The following is a 23,405-nucleotide window of genomic DNA, read 5'->3' as shown; positions in this document are numbered from 1 at the left end:
GGACTGAAATGAACCTTTCACCAGAATTCCAGGGCTCCATGCCTCTGAATGAAGGTTAGGGAGGAGTATGACTGCAGCTGGGGTCAATATTTTTTCAGAAAATAATACTAGGTTCACATGAACACATGAGAAAATAAATAATCAAGTTCTTAAGTATCTTCACCATAAAGTATGGCAAGATAGGGCAGGCAAATTTTTACCTCTACCTTCTTAGAGTATCTTGGTTGTGCCTGAGAACTAAAAGAATGTAAAACAGATCAACAGGAGAAAAGCATACAAACTTCTGAATGTTTCACACGATGAGGGGGCCCTCGTAAGGAAATGAGGACCCAAAGAAGTGACAAACTTCAAATATTTATACTCAATTGAACAAAGAGAGATGATTGTGGGAAAGACAGTTTTTATCTGGAGAGGTATTTAATGAAAATATACCACCAGGAGGCTAAAGGAAGATAAAAATTATCCTAACAAGGTTTTTTCCTTTCCTGGTACAGGAGGGCATCTTCACATGGGAGTTTTTATCTCCTGTTTCAGGGAGAAAAAGTGAGATTAGAATACACTTCTTGCACCTGCTGTTTTTAAGGGCACTTAACTCGAAGTCACCCTTATGCCAAGCTAGCACATTTGGGGGGGGGCATATTTTGCCACCCCTCAGCAACAATAATATTAATACATAAAACTTATAAATCAGGAATTATCAACTGCCTCCTACATCCATACAAAAATCGTGTTCATGTATACTCTTGAAATGTTTTATTTGAATCCATAGATTCCACATGCCTTAACAACAGCGACATTTTTTTAAACACCTTGAGTGAATTTTAGTGTACCTTAAGCCTCAACTAATTTAACTTCAAAGCAAAATTAACTAAACAGAATACCTTCACAGCATAGTGGAGCGCGTGGAAGCAACATGTACCTGTTTTCAAGTACATCATGATGCTAGATCAAAGCCGGATTATATTTGTTAAACATCTGTTGAATAGTTGATTCTAAAGCAGCGGTTTCCAAATGTAGCAAAGCTGGCTTTCTTCCCTGATGAAATCCTATATTAACCCCTAATCTAAGAAACTCTGAAAGCTGGGCTGCTCTTAGCCAAGCATCTTCATCAGAAACATTGATATGTAAACGTGAAATCCCGGGGCTTGAGAGAACACCAGCTGAAAGCCAGGGTTCCAAGCCAGGCTTCTTTTTCTCTTGAGGAGAGAACCAAGATCCCTTTGAAGCCACCATGAGATTGTGAGGACATCGAATAGCTTTCAGGAATACGAGCACAGGAGTTGTACACGGCCGGTAGCCCTTTGCCCTTTGACTTGAGTGTGAGAGCCTTACACCTGCTACGAGGAGCCCGTCTCAAATGCCAGGTGTCATTTAAGAGGAGGACCAGTCCTTTGTATAAACACATTCTAAAGCAACTAATCAGCTGTGTGGCTGATCCTTGAGCATGCTTTCTGTAAGTTGTACTTCAGAAGCACGTCCTCATTTCTGTTGGTATTTTCCCGTGGCTGGTCCCTTAAAATTCTGACATTTTCAGTCAAAGTGTTTACTAGTCATCTAAAGCTAGATACGCCAGAAAAACACCAGGCACCCCTTTAAATTAACTGTAAACCACAGGCAAAAAATAATGAAGGGAACAGATTACACAAACCCAAAATACGCATCTTTGGCAGCAGGATTATTTTTGAGCTGGTTATTTTAAGAAAGAGCAGAGTAGGAAAAACTCTGAAAAGGGAGGAACAGCTACCCTTTGGTAAAAGCCGTTCACGTGGATAAGGTGCATCCGCGTCGGTGAGGGTGTTTGAGTTCAGAGTGGTGTTCCTACGACGGTAAAACATCCAGATGTTCTTCAGGCAGAATGAATACCGGCGCTTTGTTTCTTAATGTCGAATTTGAAATGACATTAATTAAAACATAGTGTAGACCCTATGATGGTAGACAAATACTTTACCTCTGCAACCTAGTGTTAATATTGATGTTTGTTTAAAATATAATTTTTTCTTTCTAATAGCACATGGCAGAGAGGCAGCATGCAAAGAATGTACATGTACAGTGATTTAGCGTGCTCTTCAGTTCTCTGTTGGGATCTTAAACATTTTAAGAATGACTGCCATTTCTCATGCCAAATTAAAATGACTGTCAGGAAAAAAAAATTAGAGCTCATTTCCTCCAAGATCCTTTCGACCCTTGATCCTAGACCTGTGTTTGCTCTTTTTTTTTTTTAATAACTTAAAATCGTCTTAAATTTATTGATTGGAGAAAGAAAACAAGAGAGATCGATTTGTTGTTCCACTTACTTAGGCATCACTGATTGATTCCTGTATGTGCCCTGACCGGGGATCAAACCCACAACCTTGGCATAGTGGGGCTATGCTCCAACCAACGGAACTACCCACCTGGCCAGAGTGGACCTGTGCTTTCAGTCTTCCCGAGACAGGAATGCAATACCCCAGAAGGTAATAGATGATTTTGATTATTTGTTTCTTTAATATTCTTCTCCTTTTAAACCAAAAGTTTTCCCTAGGTTTCTTCTTTAGCAAGAAGAAAATCAATCAAAATCCCCTTACCATGGTAGCTCGTCAGGTATTCAGACACCCACCAAAGTTTCAGGCTTTCGCTCTGTGAAATGTATCACTATCCTCTGCTCATCCTCAGTAATTTAACGTTTGCGTCCATTCTGAGGTTCAGGATTCAGTATCTAGAGGGAGCAAGAATGTGCCACTTTGGCTTGTGGATAGTTTAGAGCTGAAGACAATGAAGACCTGGCAAACTCAGGTAAAGCATCCATCTCTTCCTATACCAGGAAGAGCTAGTACCACAGAAAGCCTTTTATCAGAAAGACTTCTCTGTACGGCCTGGCAGACATTTGTTCCCCAAACACTTGCTCTTCTCATCTTCCTGGGAACTGTCTTGCTCCATTTGAAGCCTTAGACCCCTGCCCCCTTGTCCTTAGCTCGGGATGGCTTTGCCTGACAGTCTTGGAGTTTCATATTTTATAAGGTCACATACCCATGTTAATCTGTTTTATGCCAATTTAATGATTAGGTTAGACAAAAAGCCTAGAAGGGAAGAAGGGAAAATGTTCCTCCCGGACAACTCTGGGGTTCCAGGTGTGATGAAATCTACTCTCAATGCCTTTGGAAGGCTATGAGCTCAGTTGTTGCTGGCATAGCATACTTCTCCTGACATGCACTGAATTCTAGCTCCCAACCCCCAGGTCAGTGTAACAGGGACTCCTGTGAAAATAGCCTTCGCTCTCCTGGGCTAGGACTGTTGAGTTTTATATCAGACGCACCCTTATTACCGGTAATTTGTTGCTTTCTGGTCTGTGTCCCACTGATCCGCGTGTTACCATGGCACAGAGTTGCTGATTGCCTTCACTGAAGGCGCCAGGCCGCATCAGTGAGCAGGGAGACCACCATCCGGGCTCTTGCAGCAACACATTCTTGTTGGGTGAGGATGGCATTTAACAAACTTACGTGATGCATCATCCAAGTCACATTCAGTTCAGATATTACTTCCACAGTGAAGGAGGTGGTGGTACCGACCTCTGGCAGGGGGAGTTCGGGAAGCTCTTCATGGTCTCGAAGTGACGTTTGAGATAAGCAGAGAAGGATGATCAGGAACGAGGTAGGTGCTAGAGCACAGGTATTCCAGCGGCGAGAAGTCCAGGCGGAGGCCCTGAGGCCGTAAACAGCGCAGTGACTTGGAGCAGTTGAAAGGTGACCGTTGTGACTTGTGTTCAGACAGGGGGCCGTGAAGGTGGCCGGCGTCAGCTCGTGTTGACTTTGGTGGCTAGAGTGAGGGGGGAGGAAGATCTACCCCAACAGCAGCCGTGGGGGCGATGAGGGCACTGAAAGAATCCAGGGTGGAGGGTAGAAAGATCTCATTTGCATTTTGCACACACGCCTCTGATCTCTGCATTGACCCAGTTCATGGATCCTTCATTGAAATGTGATTCGTCTTTCTCTCTCCCCGATGTGTGTTTGAGCAAATTTCCACCAACAATAAATCGACATTAATGGTTTAACAAACTAAGGTTAAGAAGAGATCATGGGCTCACCAAGAACTTTTTCTCTAACTAAAAATATTCTAAAATGAAAGATGAAAGGAAGCGATCCAGCAGCAGTTTCTCTATCGCAGGTGCATTTTGCCAAACTTGACATCAAAACATTTGCTGAAAGTCACGCCGGGTTACTAAGTCCGTTGCTCTAGCACCGGGGGAGAGGGCCATCCACTGGCTGGAGTGGACCTATTGGCCCAGTGAGGCTGATGCCCGGGTGACGGGTCACACCAGTTTTCATCCTTGCCTGTTGTGTTTCTTGGATGGAGGAGGTCTTGTCAGTCCTTTTGGTGCTGCAGTGAATTTGTCAGCCTAAACAGAAGCTTACAATTTCAAGTTCCCCTCTGCTTTGCCCATTTAAAGAGATGAAGGCATCTCGGGTTAGAGCGAAATTATTATTCATGTTTTCATGGAAGCTAATGAGAAACATCTGCCACTTTTATTGTTTTGTCTTTCTGACTTACTATTAACTATTTCAGGATCATGAATATCAGCTCTCCTTAATCCAGAACCCCAGAATCAGAAATATACACTGAATATATGCTATATATCTCTCTGTATATAATATAGATATACATATAATATAAACTGTGTGTATGTTGTATGTCTGTACATAGAGATGATAAGTAAGCTCTAGGAAATAGCACTACACAAAAAGGCACAGGAGAAAGTACAATTATAATTTTCTGTTGAGGAAAAAATTTCTAGATGTAGATTGTATTTTTAAGTGAGTGAAGCTTAGTAACCTGTGTTTGCTCTCCTTTTGCGCCTTCTCTTGCTCGGGGCTCTCTGTAGGCCAGCGAATGGGGGACCGGGTGGCCCTTCCTCACTGGCCTGACTCCAAGCCCCACCCCGGTCTGTTCTCCAAAATCAGGCCTCACTTTTAAACAGCTGCTCATTCCTTCTCCCAGTCTTTCCACTCTGAGCAGCACAGCTCTTCTCCCCTGAACCCCACCGCACTCCCACCCCCACCCCCACCCCCATTAGCAAGTACCAATTAGACAACGTGGTCAGTAGGAAAACAATGTCATCTGTTAACCAACGTGGGAGAGGTCTGTTTTTTAGGCAATAAAATGATCTTACCTGCCTTTTTCTTTATCTTTTTTTAAATTTAGAATTAGCATGTCTAATTGTGATCCCAGATACATCATCTAACATTGGCATATATAAAAGATGACATATATAAAAGATGATCGCTAACATGTCCTCCAGTGCCTGCGTTCTTTCATTATTTGCTGAGAAATTCTGTTCTCTGCTCCTTGAGGGAACTCGCTGTCTTGAGCTCTCCATGCACACTGTTCCCCCCCCCCAAAACCACATATGTGTGGGTGTTGTGGGGAGGGTGTGTTTTGTAAAGGGAGGTCCTGGGTCTGTGTTGGGGAGTTCGAATTACATGGCTCATCTAAACTGCAATCCAAAGTAGATATTGCTGGATTTCTTTCTTTTCGCTGAATTTATTTCTTTAGCATGATTTCAATCTTTTAAAATTATAAATACAGGATATATTATTAGTTGATTCTATGCTTTTGCAGGCCATTTTTCTGCTTCTTCAGAATATGACCCTTCAGAATTTTTATCTGTAATTTATTTTAGCTCTATTTTTATCAGCCACTATATTTAAAATCTCAAGTATTAGTGCTTTTAAAGCTTGGCACATTATTTTATCTTAATGCCAACTTATGATTTGTAATATTGTAAATTCATTGTTTTTTATTTCTCAAAAAATGTGTTGTGGTCCATATAAATTATAGCCTTTAATAAATAATAAGTGTTTGAAAATGAATCATTCTAAAAGGCAGAACATATATTTTTGGTAGTTGAGAGTTTATTGATTTAAGAAACAAAATGATGTTAATAATTTGAATGCTACCATTCTAAAAATATTACGTCTTTTTCTACTCTCATAAGCAGTATACGAAATATAATTATGTGTCTTGTTAATAATCTTCGTACTCTTGGGTGCTCCTTCTGGACATGAGTTAGGAACCCACGCAAGGGTTCATTGTACAGCTGTCACAACCGGTGGCTCTGTGTTACTATGGTCCCTAAGCCTGATGTTCTAGGATTTCGGCTTTTCAAAATTAGTATGATGCAAGGTTTTGTATTGCATGAATGTTACCTTCTGTCTTTGCCCATCTCCCCAGTTTTGATTTAATGTTACGCAGTTCTGTTCATTTAGAGACCACTTAACCAGCATATCTTACATTGTGTTTAATATAAGAGCAAATAAGAGTCCCTCTGAGACTCTCTCATGAGTCGAGTCATTAAACTTTTGTCTGGCTATTCTGCGACAGGTGTCTGAGAAGTTTCTTGTTCGACGGTTGTTCTTAAGTTTTCAGTTTAACAACAGTGTTGTGATAGGGTAAGGTGCCATAGAGCTTATTTTTATGAAATAGGTGAAATTAGATCATGTTTTCTTTTAAGGAGCAGTAAGAGAAAATGTCACAGTTTAGGCTGAACATGATCCTACAGAACTCCTTCGTCTACTGATTTCCCTGAGAAACTTGAAAACAGGTATACTTGTATCATTTTCTGGTTGGTGCCCCCTGGTGTATCAGCTTGCCAGGGCTGCCGTAACAAACACACACAGACGGGAGGCCTGAACACCAGGTAAACACGCAGGAAGCTTTCAATACTCAATGACCATCAATTCTATGTCCCAGAATAAAACTTCAGAAAATGGCAGCTCTATAGACCAAGAATGATCTTTTTAAATTGCACTTTTGAAAATATTTTTCTTCATTGTAATAGGATCAATTTGATTACAAGAGTAATTTGGAGTACCCTGATTAAGAGAAAATCAATCTTTATTTACTGCACTAAATTACCCAGAATTTTTGGCTGGGAGGAATGGCAGAGCATTAGCTTAGAACAGACCCTCTCCCAGCGAGTACCAGTGTTTCTTCCACCTCGAGGCGTTTGAGTTTCTGCATCTGCAGATTAGGAACGTCTTTCCTGCTGTAAGTGTGAGTTATTTCAGGCCTAATTGTGTGGCAATTTGTTACAGCAGCCAAAGGAAACGGATACAAAAGCTCTGACATTTCACTCTTCCTGGAAAGGCCCATCCAGTTCCCATCCCTGGAATTGGGCTCAAGAATGTAACTTGCTGCCCTGACCAATGTGGCTCAGGAGGCTGAACATCATCCCGCAAAGCGAAAGGTCGCTGGTTCGATTCCTGGTCAGGGCACGTGCCCCGGTTGGGATTTCAGTCCCCAGAGGTGCACATACCAGTGGCAACCAATCAATTTTTCTCTCTCACATCAATGTTTCTCTCCCTCCCTTCCCCTCTCCCTTTAAATAAATAATAAATCTTAAAAAAAAAAAAAGTAACTTGCTTTGGCCCATACAGTGAGGCAGACCTCTGGACGTGCCAGCTTCCAGCAGCCTGGGCTTGAAGAATTTGTGTTTTGATGACTTCCGTACCCCTGCCTCTTTCAAAAGCGGGACATGCCTGGTGTAGCCAGCCCTCTGGTTCCAGGAAGAGGGTAAGACCAGAAGGAGCAGAGCTGCACAGGCGACCGTGTGTGACCACCAGATAGGTGAGCAGGCCCTTTTGAGTTAAGCAGAGATACAAGCACCGACCTTCCAATGCCTGAGAGTGGATTTTTATTATTTTCCTCCACTTGCATTTTGTAATGGTTTATTTCGCAATGATAGCTACCTGATACCAGGGCACCTGGCACGTAGTGGCTAGGAATCCAGTATTCCAAATGATGAAACAGTACCCCATCTATGCACCAATACCACCCATGAGAGATACTCTCTCCCGTCTATGAAAGAAGGGTAGGGAGGAGTTTAGGGTCTCTCTGGTAATTAGTGGTTCACACAGGAATTCTATCAGATATGTAATACGCAGTTTGCACATAATGATCTTTGCCCAGGAATTAGTTTCTGAGGTTTGTCAAAAGAAAAGACTTAATTGAAGTATCTAAACGTTCAGGTCAGCCTCCAAAGAGAAAAAAAGCACGTGTTTCTCTGTTCTTCCCAGTTACTAACTCACTTGCCAGTAATAATGCGGGGTTAGCGCTGTACAAATAAAACGCAATAAAGAAATTGCTGTAGTTTGGTCGGAGCAAAGTCCCTGGCAGCTAAGTGTCCCTACGGGGTACCCTGTGCTCTCACAAAAGTTGATGCCCCAGGAAGGGATTGTATTTTGCCAAAAAGAGGGTCAGTGGTAGAACCAGACTCAGGATTGCAGAACCAGGCCCCCATCTCACTTATTGTGTGTCTTTGATCTTAAAAAGCCTTCCGAAGAGAGCGTGGACTAAGGGCTCGTAAGTGTTTTTCATAATTAAGTAATAGAGAGGCTATGAGACTCTCACAAGCGAAAAGAGGAGCGAAATGCACATGATTATTATCCTTGCTATGAAGACACCACACCTTCCAGGTCGCTTCTGCCCGGTGGAGGGGATCTTGCATTTCAGCGCTGCAGGGCCAGAGGTTTTACGCAGCACAGATTGATCTGGTTTCCTCAAATGCCCTGTTATTCCATTCACACAAAACGGATATATGCCAGAGTAGTAAACGGATGAAAGTGCGATGGAGGTCCAACTGCCAAGCCGGCTGGAACTGATCATATCAATGGTGCCTTCATTTTTGTCCAGTGAGGCAATATACATGGGATAGCAAAGCAGAACACAAAGATGGCTTGATTAATATAAAATACAGCTAAAACAGTAAATGCTTACTGGTGCCATTTGGTGTTTTATTGCTCAACCTGTATTCATCTGACCAATCCCTGTATCAACGCTACGACATAGAGACTATTATTACCCCCCAAAATGAAGAAGTTACGGTGGTGTCTGGTTAAATATCTGTCCTGAGTCACAGGGCTAACAAGTGTCAGAGCTAGGAGTTGAATGGATGAGTCAGATTCCAGGATCTGCCCTTGATTAAGAGTTAGTTGATGCGGAGAGTTGTTCACTGAGGCTGGGCCAACTATTTTTAGTCGGTCTTTACGTCCAGGACCGTGATGCGGGATGCGTCAGAAACTGCTAGTTGCTTCGTCGCTATCCATTCTGACATTAAGAAAACCGAGTTTGCTCTGGGGTCACCGTATGCCCAACTGCAACACTCTTCCCAGCTTCCTTTGCATCCTGGTGGCCATGGGACATCTTTCGACCAGTGAGAATTCAGTCTGTGAGCTGGGCATTTTTCAGAAAGTTTTGCTTGCCTCCTTAGCTTCCTTGCTTTGTTCTTTGTCTTTTCTTCCCGCCTGAAATATAGAAGTAAAACTGAAGGTGGAAGAGACATCTTAAGAAAATTAGGATAAAAACCACCTGGTGAGGATGCCATAGGTGGAGGACAGAGTGATCTGTGACTTTGATGGCAGGCTGGAGCTGATGTAGAGGCCTACTCTGCTTTCTCCTTGACTGTCGTGGAAAAAAATTAGGTGGCACTCGATTAAGTTCTGCCTCTAAAGGCAGATAATGTCAGTCCTACTCACTTGACTGTGACAAGTTCAAACTCTGTCTGCTTGTCTTATTGCTTTTGTTCGCTCAGAGTTTCATACAGGGCCAGGCTAGTAGTAATTCCTCAACAACATCTCAAAGTTGTGAATAAATGAATGGAGACAGACACAGAAAGAGAAGACTCCCATAGATATGTGGCCACTGGGAAGGACACAGCTTTTGCAAATAATAGGATCTACTGCCAGGATCAGCTACTGTCACCTGGAAGAGCCCCTGTCCTTGACATGACAACGAGGAAGGCCTGTCAGCAATACGAGGCACCACATGGCGTCGTTGCCCGTGGGTTTTCGTGGGAAGACCACTCACTGTTGGGCTGGGCAGCATTAGTATTTGGGATTTTCCAGGCCACTTGACAGTTTCAAAAGCAGTTCCCCTTGTTAGTTGGAGGGAGAGCACCAATACTTCATCCTTCAAGATATTTCCTGTCATACTGACTTACTGTAAAAAGAGCCACAGTTGGTTTTGTGTCAAATTTGCTCTGAACTCTATTCTTGCATCATCTCATTTCATCCTCACGGGTACACTGTACCCTTCTCTGTTTATCAACTAGGGACTTGAGGCTCCAAGTTCAAGGTCACACAGGCAGTATGGAGTCTCACGATGTTAAATCAGGGCTTTATATGTGAAGCCCACAGCCTACGCCTGGGTCTCATGAGTTGATCTGTTAGGGCTGGAGGACTGCATGCCCCAGACATGGACTTGGGACAGCCCAGAGACCCACCTGTGAGACGTGCATTAATGCCCTGAGTGAAGTAGTGGGGAGGGGACCCCTGCAAAGGTGACTGAGTTTGCTCCTGCCTGTGCATGACCACAGTGCCCCAAGTGTGACCAGTTATTTTGGAAGTTCTGCTGCTGGAAGGGAATGAAATGCTTTAACCAACCATCTGTTTGTCTCATAGAGACTGAGGACAGTTGTCATTTTTCCTCAGAGAAACTCTAGAATGACTCCCTCGTGTTTAATGTTTTCCAACTTTTAATTTGACTTGTAGGTACTATTTATTCTGATTTTGTCCCTTAGTTCATCGATGTCTATTTTGTCTTTAACTTTATACTTAAATTGAATATTTTTCTCCAGCTCTGCCCAAGCAGTTAGTTCTCCATGCTTTTATGATGACATTTGGGTCTTTCCTGCCGCCTGAGACTTAGGCTGGCCCCAAGCCTCAGGGAAAGAGAAAACGATGAACAATGTTGTCCACAGGACTTCACTGCCAAGTTCCCATGGCCAGGAATCATCAAAAATAGGGGACCCAATTTCCACTCCAAGGAGACCCTTGGGTTCATTGGACCTATTCTGTCTTAGGCTCTACTTCTGGTGGCCGGGTTCTTGTCTGCTTTTGTTTGTTGAAATCTTTGATTCATTGCTGTGCATGCACCTGAGAGTGTGTATCCATATCCCATTCTGCAGGACTCAGGATCTTGCCTGTCCATTTCCCACCTCCCTGACAGGTGCCTGGGGCCCTGTTCTGTGCTGACAGAGGCCCCCATCACACCATTTGCTTGCCAGCCTGTACCTCTCAGTTCACCTGCTCCAAGATCCTCCACTGTTCTGCTCCGTCTACCTACCAAGTTCCCCCTGTCCTTGTATCAAACTCTTAAAGATAATTAAGCACCAAGCCCACAAATAGGGCAAAAATAATAAAGGTTAGAACATAACACCATAGCAGAGGTCAATAACAACAGTATCCCGGGGTCTTGCTCTGGCAGGAGTCTCTGCCGTTGTGTATGCCCTGCCCCCTGCTTGCACCTCACAAAAAGGCAGAAGCAGAAAGTCAAGGGTAAGCTCCATTAAAGAAGCGCAGTACCCGAGGGAACACCACGGCTCTCTGGTACAGAGGAAAGGCCACTGACGTCCATCTTGCTGACCCCTTTTAGATGATGGGCGCTGCGCTCCAACTAAGGACTGTCCTGAGGGTACAAAAGAAACATGCAGTCTGCATGGAGACTGGGGCGAGGGGGCGGGTGGAAAATCAGCCATGAAAACTGAAGAGTATGACCAAATGAGAGCATCTCAAATGTCAAATGAGATACCACCCAACAGGGGGACCCGGGGATGGAGCTTGGAAATCACTGAAGCCAAAATGAAGGATGGAAATAATTGGCCCTCGAGAAGAATGTTATGTTAATACAAAAAAAAAAAAATCAATTAAAAAAATGAACAAATCACTAAATAGAAGAAAATGTGTTGGTATTGTCAAATAGCAGGAGTAAGATAGGTCAACTGGGGGAAGAAAACAGCTTCACTTGAGCTTTGATAAAAAAGATCCTTGCTATCCTGACCCACCACTGGTGTGGCTCAGTGGGTTGGGAGTCGTCCTGCGAAGTGAAATGTTGCCTGTTCCCTTCCCGGTCAGGGCACATGCCTGGGCTGTGGGTTCAGTCCCCAGTCAGGGTGCATACGAGAGGCAGCTGATCAGTGTTTCTCTCTCATATCAATGTTGCTCTCCCTCTCCTTCTCCCTCCTCTCCCCCTCTCTCTAAAAATAAATAAATAACAAAAAAAATGTTTTAAAGAAAGGTCATTGCTCATCCAGCATCGCATTCAACGCAGAGAGAAGCACAGAACAGGAGAAAATGAAAGGATTTCTAGGTGATAAGTTTGGAAATGGTTTCTAAAAGGTCCCATTTTGATTTTTTAATTATATATATTTCTCTTCTAATTTTTTTTTAGTGAAAATGTATTGCTGACTCAGTGACAGTTATATATATGAAGAACACAGTTTTGTGAATAGTATACATCTCCTTGCACGATATTCATGCCAAAATTCATCACCACATGAAAAAAGAATTGGCTGACTTCTGTGCATTTCACAACCGGCTACATTAGCAAGTACATTCACGGCCTCATTCCTGGAAGAATGGCATTTCTCTTCAACAGCTATGATCTGCCAGAAATGTTCTTAGAATCTTAATTTAAGAGGCCTAGAAAAAAGGCACAGACAGTCAGGTTAAGTGACAGTAAGAAAACAATTCTGGGTAGATCGGGAAATGCAATCTCGAACTGCTGGCGTGTCGCCCAGTTTCTGAAGGCTCGTGCCTTTGAGAAAAAAATTAAAGAAATTAATTGAAGTAAGTATTAAAATTAAAAACATCCTTGGGCTGGGAACCTGAACTCCAGTTCTGGTTTCAGCATTAACCAGGGGGGTGTGACCTTGGACAGTTACCTGCCTTCCTGCCTCTGAAAGTTCAGTAGGGGCGCTGCTGAGCACCCTGCGGGTTGAAGAGGGTTCCTCGTCTTTCATTCCCCTGGAGCTATCAACTTCATGTCTGGATTGCTATTAATATGCTTACTTAATAGACTTTCTTTGAAATTCTTCTTCCTTTACCCATATTCTCTATCTCTCTATCCCAAATAGCGGTCCCACATTCAACTCTTCCAGTACTATTATTATTGCCTAAGTTCCCTATTAAACAATCATTTAATAATGTCTATTCCCAAGTGTTGAAATGCAAAGGATATCAACCTTGCATTTCAAAAGCACTCCCCAGCTGCTCCTATATTTCATCATTCCCACACATGAACACTCTTCACGTCCACTTCTTCCCTGACCCCTTCCCACTTGCATATACAATGCATTTGTTACAATTCTCAATAAGGTATCTGCATTCTTTACCTCCCGTCAAGTTTTCTTTCTCGTACTTGTCCATCCACGTCATTTCTGTCCTTCAGTTCCTGGTGGGAAACCCTCCCAAGAGTCCATTTCCCAGCACACAGATGTTTTTCTGAGCTCCTAGGGCAATTTTCAAAAACATTTCATTCAGAGGTTTAATTATGTTTTACCTTGTGGCATATTGTTATTTTATTGTTATTCAGATTTCTTTACATTGAATAAAAGCTCTGCTTTTCAAAACCTTTGGGAAATAATTTATTCCATTAAGCTAAGCTTTCTGGCTCACTAGAGATTCCCTCTTTTTTGCCTTAACCTTTTCTTATTTTCATCAGTGTGGGTAGAAATATTTCTAAAATAGATCATACATTTTCATGAATTTTAAAGTGAAAATGATTATTGATTAGTTTTCTTGTTGGCTTAGTATAATCACTATTGATACAAGTATTTCTAGTGTTATACGATTGCCTAAAACCTAAAATGTTTACTGAGAAATATGTGTCTGGCATGTAATTTTATTTGTTGTCTCCACTGCAGATGTTTTTCGTCGTATGTGTTTGTACAGCAATCTTCCTCATCACCACTAATTTGCTAAGAACTTGATAATCAGAGATCCACACTGTTGTTTGCCAAGTGCTATGACCATAGGGTCTTGTTTTGTTCACCTACGTGTCACCAGAACCTGAACACGTGGTAGGCAATGAGTCACACCGCTGTGTGACAGCAGAGGGAATAATGAGAGTTGATTCTTAAAAAAGAAATTCAAGGCATATCACGGGCCTGATATGTATGGAGAGTGCATTGGAAAAACCATTTAGCTACTAAAAAATATGTAGCATCTTTTTGGCTCTTGTTGGCTAAATGTGTGACTTTCACTTATAACCTCGGAGTCAGAGGGTTAGTCTAACACCATCTGCTCCGTCTGCTTAACTCATGGGGTATTGTGATGAGCAAATACAGTAATGCATGTGAATGTCCTCTGAAAAAATATCTGCCATTATATAAACGTACGAAACTTAGGAAGGGAGACTGAACAACTCATTGTATTGTCATTTGTATGACATTTGATAACATAAATAACACTAGCGCTATAAAACATTTTATATGAAAAAGCAGTGCCGTGCAAGATTTTTTTTTTTAAAGGAAATATTAGGTGATCTCACAGAACAGAATAGAAAACCTGACAAAACGCACAATTATTATTCTGGTGATACATAATCCCGCTGTTGACAGAAAAGGACACACTGAATGGAAAGCTAACAGGACTCAGATACAAAATATACATTGCAATCAGGTAAAACAGGAAAGAGATTTATGCAAAAAAAAAAAAAATCTCATTCTTCTGACTAGGCTGATAAGGAAAACCTGAACAAATAGATAAGGGTTCTGCTTTGGAATAACCCAGCTAAGTCATAGCGACAGCCAAAATGGGAAGAGCATTGTCAAAAGCTGATTTCAGCAGAATGATGATGTATTTTGCAGAGATTTAGTATTAAGAGGAGCCATTGCAACATTCTGAGTCATTTTTTGAGAGAAAAAGAAGGGTACCAGTGTGAAAAGAGAATGCAAGGCATTTAAAATAAATCCAAAAGCAGGGAACAAAGGCCGCGTGTGTAACTGACTCCCTCTCAGCAACACTAAGTACGGTGGCGCTGAAGATGCAGGGTTCTGAGAAGTCAGGTTCAAGGAGCTAGAGTAGCACTTAACGTGGCGGCCGGGAAGGGGAGCGAGTGGGGCTCTGCGCCTGCGGCCAGGCACCTGCCTCACGTCGCTCTGCAGGGGCTCGGCTGCAGAATGAAAGAACTTCGCTCAGATGACGTGTGTGATCTCGTAAGCAGTCACGAGATTAAGAAATTAGGGGAGTCTGAGACCACTCTGCAATGAGGATTACTGTATTAATGATGTGGATCCGTGGATACGTAGCGCACTAACTGAGCAGACGTTGTAGGTCCCGGCCTTGGAGGAAGGGGTGGTCTGCATTGACGGGAGACGGGATGTTTGTGACAACCTGAACTCAGGATGATGGGCGAATGTCCCTGGAAACTTCGGGCACCGAGTGGGGAGACTGTGGGGAACGGTTGTTGACTCACCTTGCAAGACCGGGTCACCTGGACGGTGGGGGGAGGGGAGTGGGTAGGTGGCAGCTGTGTCTTTTCTTCTCCCCCACAGAGTTAGCAGGGGGACTAGGGTTTTCGGCTGTGTTTTCTTGGTTGGGTGACACAGTTTTTGCTGACTCTGCTCTCGGGAAGCAGTGTCAGCGAAGCCCAACATGCAGGACGGAATGCGCAGCAGAGCTGCCTGGCCCCTCCTGGTCACGGCAGCAGGCGGGGGCTCGGTCTGTCATCCGGCAGCAGCCTCTTCCTTTCGATGGCAACCAGACGCCGGAGGGAACCGCCACCTGGAGTGGCAGTGGACCAAACACACGCTTTCTGAAGGCCTCACAAAACAAGGCAAACCTCACTTAGTACGATGGACATATTTACTTTGGGCATTAAAATCCATGTGGCAGCCTAGGATGCATGCAGCGAGAAGAAGATATCACCAATATCATGAATTAATTAACAGAGAAGGAGTTTTTTCCATGGACCTATTTGCTGGTCTCAGCCAGGGGACTTTCCTCACTTGAGACTTTTAGGAAGAAAGTAGGAGTTGATTTCCAATGTGTTATGAGCTTCTCCCCATCAACCTTTCTCCCTACCACTCATAATTTTATCTGGACAGAGAATGAGAGACAGAAAGGTATCTTCCGTGAGAAACTCAACTGAGAGGCAATGTTTGTCCTTGAAACGATGGCATACTTTGCTTGCATTGTGAAGAAACAGCTCAGCCTAACCCTAACCCTAACCCTAACCCTCAGAGAAGGGCAAACCAACAGCGAGTCTAAGAGACGAGCAGCAAACTTTTATCCTCTCTACGCCTAGAGTTATTTTTACCCTAGAAATTATTAATTTAGGGTGGCTGTGTCCATCACCATACTAATGTTCATATAGCTCTCCAAGAAACAAATATATTTTATATGTATTTCCAGTGTCTATGGTCTATGTCTAAATCATCGTCGGCAGCCGTCCGTCTCGAGAGACGATGGTGTAGCTTCTTAAGAGTCTATCTGCACCGCCGAGAATGGCTGTGCAGTCCGACTCGGGAGTGACACGGTATCTGTCTCCTCCCGTGTTGAATCCACATCTTGCGATGACGCTGGAGTGTCCTCTCCAGTGAAGCTGAAGCTACAGAGCCTGGGCAGGGTGATATGGAGGGTCTGCTGTTGCCCATGCAGCAGACCCCCCCTCTCTTCGCAGCTGAAGGGTCCAAGGGAAAGACGGAGTCAATACAGCTTGGCTTCAGGTGCGCCGCAGGAGTTGCCGGTGTTGACTACAATGTCAAACCGCCTTAGGGACTCCGGCTCCGGATTTTCTGTCGGGGTTTACTCCCTTAGCCTTTCCCCTGAAGAGGTATGCCGCAAGGCAGCGGAGGTTTTTTGGAATCAGAGTTTTCCTTCTCTGTCTATGTCTAAATATCTGTATTATTATAGTTATACCTAGATGATAAAAGAGAAGGTGCCAGAGAGGAAGAATGAGTTACATTTATGCAAACAGAATCCAGTCAAATGAAGCCAATTATAAACGGTTCAACCTCTTATTTACTGAGTACTGTGGTCCCTCTTTATATCGCAGTTCACTTATCGCGGCCTCACTGCATCGCGGGATTTAAAAAAATATATTTAATTATCTATCGCGGATTTTTCGCTATATCGCGGGATTTTTCGGTACAGTATATGTATGTTGTTAAAGTTTCATAGGTTGAAGAGTGTAGAATAAACGTAAGGTTCCTACTTCGCGGGGGTCTGGAACGGGAAACGCCCTCTCTACCAAATTACAATTGACCTGAGAAACTTAGGGCTTGGCCGTAATGTCAGAGAAGTGGGTTCCAGATTCACATTGGAATGTGACCATCTGAAACGGCTTGTGTAAATATTTCAGCTCCTTCCGCATCCGCTAACACATCTGTGAACAACACCACCGTAAGAATGGTGCCTCTCTCATTCGAGCGTGGACGAGAAGGTGAGCTTTAAGCATTTGGAAAGAAGGCTAAGGGCGAGCCCGGCTGAGGCTCAGCGCCTGCAGCCTGGCGTCGCAGCCCAAGGCTGTCCTGCTTCTCTGGGGAGAAGCTCAAATCCAAGGCCAGAGCCTAGCGCCCTTGTCCACTGCGTGACCGGACGCTGCGTGAGTCTCTGCCAATGAACGCTGCCCTAGCGGAGCGAGGTGTGTGTGCCATCTGCCTTTGTGCGGTCACCTGGTGTGCTCTGGCCGCTCTTACGAAACGCCGTAGACTGGGTGGCTTCTAAACAACATAGTTTATTTATTCCTCATATTTCTGGAGGCTGGAAGTCCAAGATCCAAGGCGGTTTTCGATTCTGGTGAGAGGCTGCTTCCTGGTTATCTTGTCTCCAAATGGAGTTTGTATTATAAAACACATGTCACTAGTCCATTTATACATATGTATGTATATATTGTGTATATATAACCTTTTCTTAGTCTATAATTTTATGTTAGTTAATAGGACCTATGTGGTTTGCATATCGTTATATGTATTAATGTACAGTATGATCCCAATTTTTCTTTATTAAATTCCAAATGAAAGTCTCTTTCAGCTATGATAAAGTGAATAAGGTGGGCAGCAACTGATAACTATCTCACATTTTTCATTCCTATAGTGAGAAGAGGCATACATAAACATCATCTTCTCCCTGAATTTTATATTTATATTTTACTAGGTATGCTACATAATTACCCAAGCCCAAAGAATTGCTGTTTTACCAATTCGAACAGCTGAATGAAAAGCATCGACTCTCTTATTTTTCTTTTTTGCTCAATCACTTCATCCCCCTTATCAACCCCACCCTACGCAGAGCTGTCGTCCTGCTCTCCATCTGTGAGTCTGTCCCCATTTTCCTTGTTAGTTCAGTTTGCTCATTAGATTCCACATAAGAGTGAGATCATGTGGTATTTGTCTTTCTCCGACTGGCTTATTGCACTTAGCGTAATGTCCTCCAGGTCCATCCCTAATTGCAAAAGGTAAAACTTTCTTCTTTTTTTAGTGGCCAAGTAGTATTGTGTTAATGTACCCTAACAGCATGGCGATTATGGGGGTGGGGGGGAGGGTTGGAATTGGAAGAGGGTATAGCAGGATAAATGGTGATGGAAAAAAAATAAAATTTAATTTAAAAGAAGTTTCAACTCAATCAATAGTCATAAGAGTCAATTCAATTATAGGTTTTGCTTGTATTTCATTCAGAGAGCATGTCATTCCAAAGAAATTGTCTTTAAGGCTACATCATAAATTCTTAAAGCTAATCAACTAGAGATGTGCTCTTCAGCCTTTACTAGACTATATAGTATAATGTGTAGTGTAATGTGTAGATTACGTATAATCAAGCAAATACTCTGATAACTACTTCATTTTTTTATCCCTTTGGTTTGAGAATAAACCCTTCAAAATTATTTATCTGTAGGATCCAGCTACTACTGTGAGCAGAAACCCATTTGAAACAGAACTAGTTTTTCCTGTGTCCCATTAGATTAGCAAACCACATGAAAAAAATGCTAATTAACTTCAAAGATATTGAAAACAACATTATCTGTGTATAAAAGGACAATGCACGTTGACAAATGAAATAACTCCAAGTTTATTTTACTCTATTTATATTCAGTCCAGTCAATAAACAAGATCATATTGCCAAACATATGCTCCAGATAAAACCCAAATTGCTTGAGTATAATTTAAGATAGACAGTAGGCTGACACTCAGCCTTCTGCATTAATTCTCTGAGCAGCAAATCACATCTCTGAAGCAAGGGACAGTCAGCCAGACTGTAGTAAAGATCATGGGGCTGTTCCGGATAAAAACACAGTGAAATAGGGGTGAAAGGGAAGTGTCAAACAGGCACCACGAAATAATGATTGGAATTAGTACAGTCATATACTTGTAAGTCAGAGACGGTTCTAGCAAGGCTCCTAAAAGCGTGTTTTTGAGATGGCCTGGGGACATTTTGTAAGAAACATTAATGGTGAACCATTATATGAAAGTAAGAACCCATCTATCCTGGGTAACTCAGACATGTGCCGTCTTCCTGGTTCTTATAAATAAAGTTGAATAGGGTCCTTTTAGCACCTTTATGGAGTTAGAATAGCTGAAAACAAGCTGAGTCAGACACTGCATAAGCTATTGGTGCATTACCAGAGCCTGGTGTGAAGGAATAGCCAGAAGTAGAATGAGATTAAAGGTTTAGCACGCCAAAAGCAAATATTTATAAATTTATAAAAATAAACAAGTAAAAAAAGCAAATAAGATAGTAAACCTGTCCATAATTCTGTCAAAGCCGTATGAGTAATGTCTTGCTGACATGTGGTCTCCATTAGGGTCTTCCTCTGTGTCTTCAGGGTATAATATTCTAGACCCCGTTTCTGACACTGATCATAAAATTGAACAAGTAAACTGAATACCCTCAGAATAAGTATCCTGTGGAGTATGTTTAGCAAATATCTTAGAATATTTTGTAATAAGTCCTAAGCAATGCTTTTGATTATCTGCATGTGAATATTTCACCCACTTGTGAAATAACTCACTGAGGAGATGTAAGAAACACTTCAGGGGGACATTATGACTTTACCATCTGGTCACATTATAACACTATGGATTAGAAACATTTATTCCAAAAAGAGAAAGTCATTTTGAGAACCTAAAAGTTGGCTTTTCTTCAAGTACCTTTTTGACCTACGGTTGGAGTTAATGAAAATGTCTAACTAGGGTGTTTCCTAAAACTGAATCAGCATGATTTATTCCAAAAAATTCTGGCAATTTCTTAATTGGTATGGGACTCAAAGATTTATTTCAAACCCAGGGATGTTGCACTCATACTGGATTTGGCTAAGGGTCATGAGAAGGGGATGCTGCATAAATGTGCCGATAGTTACTTCCATATTACATTGGTTGAATTTGACCCAAGAGAGCTCATGAGAATGAGTTCCCTGATGGAGTAATGTAGATTTCACTCATTTAAAGAAATTCTTTTGATCATTGTAGGAATTAGTAAGACTTGGAATCTGGCCAAATTTTCTTATTTAGCCCAATTATGATGTCAATACATTGTAGTAAGTCAGTAAACCAATGAAAGATAGTGGGGTGTGCTGGAAGGAATACGGGGGCAGGTGATCATAGCCACAAATGTCCTTCCTCACATGACCTGTTTGGTTTTTGGCAAGTTACTCAAACTCTGTAAGCCTCCTCCGTGTAATGGAGGTAACGTGGCTCATACAGTGTGGTAGACACGGGGCATGAAGAAGCCCTCAAGATATTGGGGACCCATTGGAGACCCATTGAAAAAGTGGGTCTCCTCCCTGGCTGAACTTTAGTCACCTAGGAGAGCTTTCTCAGCAACTTTTACCAAAGCTCTCCCCCAAACCAATGCTAACATAATGCCTAAGATCCAGTAATTTTTCAGGACCTAGAACTTCTAAAAGCATGCTGGGTAGTTCTAACAAGCAGCCACCATCTACTTTAGGAAGGAATTTCCCCTATAACCTAAAGGAGTCCCAAGGATTGTCAGTCTGTATACTTTTGCATCAGACTCTCTTTGGAAGCACACTAAGCGTAAACCTTCTCTCAGCTCACTGCAGAGCTCCTAAATTAGATCCCCCATGGGCTGGCCTTGGAGCCTGTCCTGTTAATGAGATCCCCAAGTAATTCTGCTGAGTCATAGTAAAAAACCACCTCCGCAGAATGAGTTTTCCTGCCCATTCTCATCAAAGGGAGACCGAGAGGCAAAAATGACCTGGTCAATGGTCAAGGTCACCTAGCAATGAATGGCAGAGTCATAACAACCCAATTATCGAGGCCCTCAGTCTAGTTCAATTGCTAATATGCTACTTTTACTGCTGTGTTGATTTGTGTTAAAAAATAAGATCTGTAAAACCAACTCCTGATTGCATAAATATGGTGCTTGCACATGAGCACAGCTTTTGAAAAAAATGTGAGTCTTTGATAGTCAATGAAGTTGACATTTCTGAGGAAAATAAAAATAGTCATTGCATGGCAAATCAACACATTCTTCTGAATCTCAGCCTTCAACTTGACTGGGTCTCTGAAGAAAATTTTGAAAAGACCACATCATGTTGCTTTTGGTTCCTCTGCTTTGCTGAACAATAGTTCTCTCTAATATCTCGATTTGCCAGAGGCAGTGATAAAGTTAGAATAAAGGCAGCTGAGACCTCCCCCTTTCAGTGATCAAAACAAAGCCTTTTGTTTCTTTGAGCTAAGCCATCATTCCCTGCAGCGCTCTGCTAGGAAGATTGACGGATTGTCTCATTCAGACAGGCCGTTCACGAGTTCGTCTAATAGCTGTGTCTATCAAATCATCTTCACACAGCCCCGTAGCATGGAGTGTGAGTGTTGGCACCTCCTGCAATTTGCATGCATGCCACATGTGAAGGTGCAGAGGAGCAAAGATTGGGACATTTAAGATCAGAAGTAATTGCTGGCTAAAGTGTTGGGGTAGGAGACTATCTGTGGGCAGTCCTGCTCTGCAAATGTGGCTGTTTTGGTCACGCGTGCAGATGTTGGGTGCGTCTCCATGCCAGATGTGTCTGCTCTGACTTAGGTCAAAGTGTCTCAGCTGCCTGGCAGCCCTCCTGGTTGACATGAGCAACCCCACTTTGTTTCGTGTACTTTCTGGTATGCTGACCAGACTAATGCCATTTTATTGGCCCTGCTCTCCAGACACAACTTCTAGGATAGAAAGACAAATAAAATTACAATGATCTTACCAGAGAGGAGGAGAAATTAGAATTACCACTAAGTTTGTTTTGTCTAAATTACTTCTAGAGAGATTCTGTTTGGAGATATAAAGACAGGACCATGGCCCCAGGTTTACAAAGATCAACTCAGTAACCTTTTCTGGTTTACACCAGTTTTCTCAGAATAAAATTGCGGGATTGGACTCTATAATAATTTTCACCTCAGAATAATTATAATTTAGCATTTTTGTTAATGACTAATTTATTTTTTGCATTAATGATGTGATGCACAATTTACTTTACTTGGAGACACCTCAGTGCAATAGAGCAGGGTGTTTAGACTTCATGATAGAATTGCTGAAACATGAAAGAGTATGAGTTGGTGTGTGACTTTAAAGCTTTATTCATAAACTAAAAATAAAGAAACCATATTTAGAATGATAGATCTATCAATAGGCAGAAAGAAAAAGAAGATGGCTTACTAAAAATATCTATATTGCTCTTAAGTAATTGAGTTGGCTTATTAAGGCGATTAATTAAAGAATCGAAAATAATTTTTTTAAATTTCATTATTAAGCATGCCTAAAAGGGTGCTATCTAAAAAAATGTCAATTTTTTTTTTCCTGGGACTTCTGTGTCACTGTTATTAGATATGTTCCAGGGCAGGAAAAAAGAGATAAACAAACTCAATTCTATAAAGATGCAGAACCTTGTATTACCCTTGACCTGAATTCTTTTCCTTGAAGCTGTAAAAAAGTTATGAATTTTTAATGAGTTGAGAAAAAAATTTCTGCTACTTTTGACCCCACTATAGTTTAGAATTTGAACTCAGGTGTACAAAATTTGAACTCAGGTAAATCACTGCAAAACCTGTACAGTTTCATGGAGAAAAAGGAGAAATGAATGCTATGTTAAGATCATATGTACATTTTGACTGTTATTGAACTTCACTGTGTTAACAAAAATAATAAAGATGTTTATTCCGGGGTGGGATGGGGCTGACCAGCCCTACCTCAGCACCTATTCATCACCTTCAAGGTGAAGGACAAGCCGGCTCTGAGAAGGGTTCTCAGCTCTCCTGTCCTCACCTCCAAGTTCTGCATTTCTTCACTCTTTCCCTCCCTCCCTTACAAGTCACTGCATAATGAGGGATGTTTGGGGGGGTAGGTGCCCCTGTGTGAATGCAGGAGGGCAGACAACGATGAGTATCACTAAATTTCTGACTCCTTACCAGTCTTTGGGGTTTGAGAGCAATAGAGTTTTAAAGCACTTTAACTTTATTATTTCACTGTATTAAAATTCTTTGTGGAAAATCAAAGTTTATCAGGCAAAAAATGCCATTAATTGTAGTCAAGTAGTTTGATAGAGGAAGATTATAAAGTTTTCTTTAAATTAGCTTTTTTAATGACCATGGCAAAAGGTAAAAATCTGGACCTTTTGCAGTATCTGTGTCTAAATGTAAAATGCAGAAATCATTTCAG

General features: G+C 42.1%; 1 long non-coding RNA gene across 1 annotated transcript in view; it reads left to right on the top strand.

Annotated features, from left to right (window-relative positions):
- The first annotated feature begins 2,310 nt into the window (after positions 1 to 2,310).
- Positions 2,311 to 23,405, top strand: part of LOC150002463 (uncharacterized) — a 50,361-nt gene continuing 29,266 nt past the window's right edge. The window contains exon 1 of the long non-coding RNA XR_016512610.1: positions 2,311 to 2,453. This is a non-coding gene — a long non-coding RNA (uncharacterized LOC150002463). The remainder of the gene's footprint in view (positions 2,454 to 23,405) is intronic.

Source organism: Furipterus horrens, unplaced genomic scaffold (genome assembly GCF_987537825.1).
Source record: "Furipterus horrens unplaced genomic scaffold, mFurHor1.1.pri manual_scaffold_8, whole genome shotgun sequence".
Lineage (NCBI taxonomy): Eukaryota > Metazoa > Chordata > Mammalia > Chiroptera > Furipteridae > Furipterus > Furipterus horrens.
The sequence above is the reverse complement of the archived record's forward strand: the minus strand, read 5'-3'. Positions and strand labels throughout refer to the sequence as shown.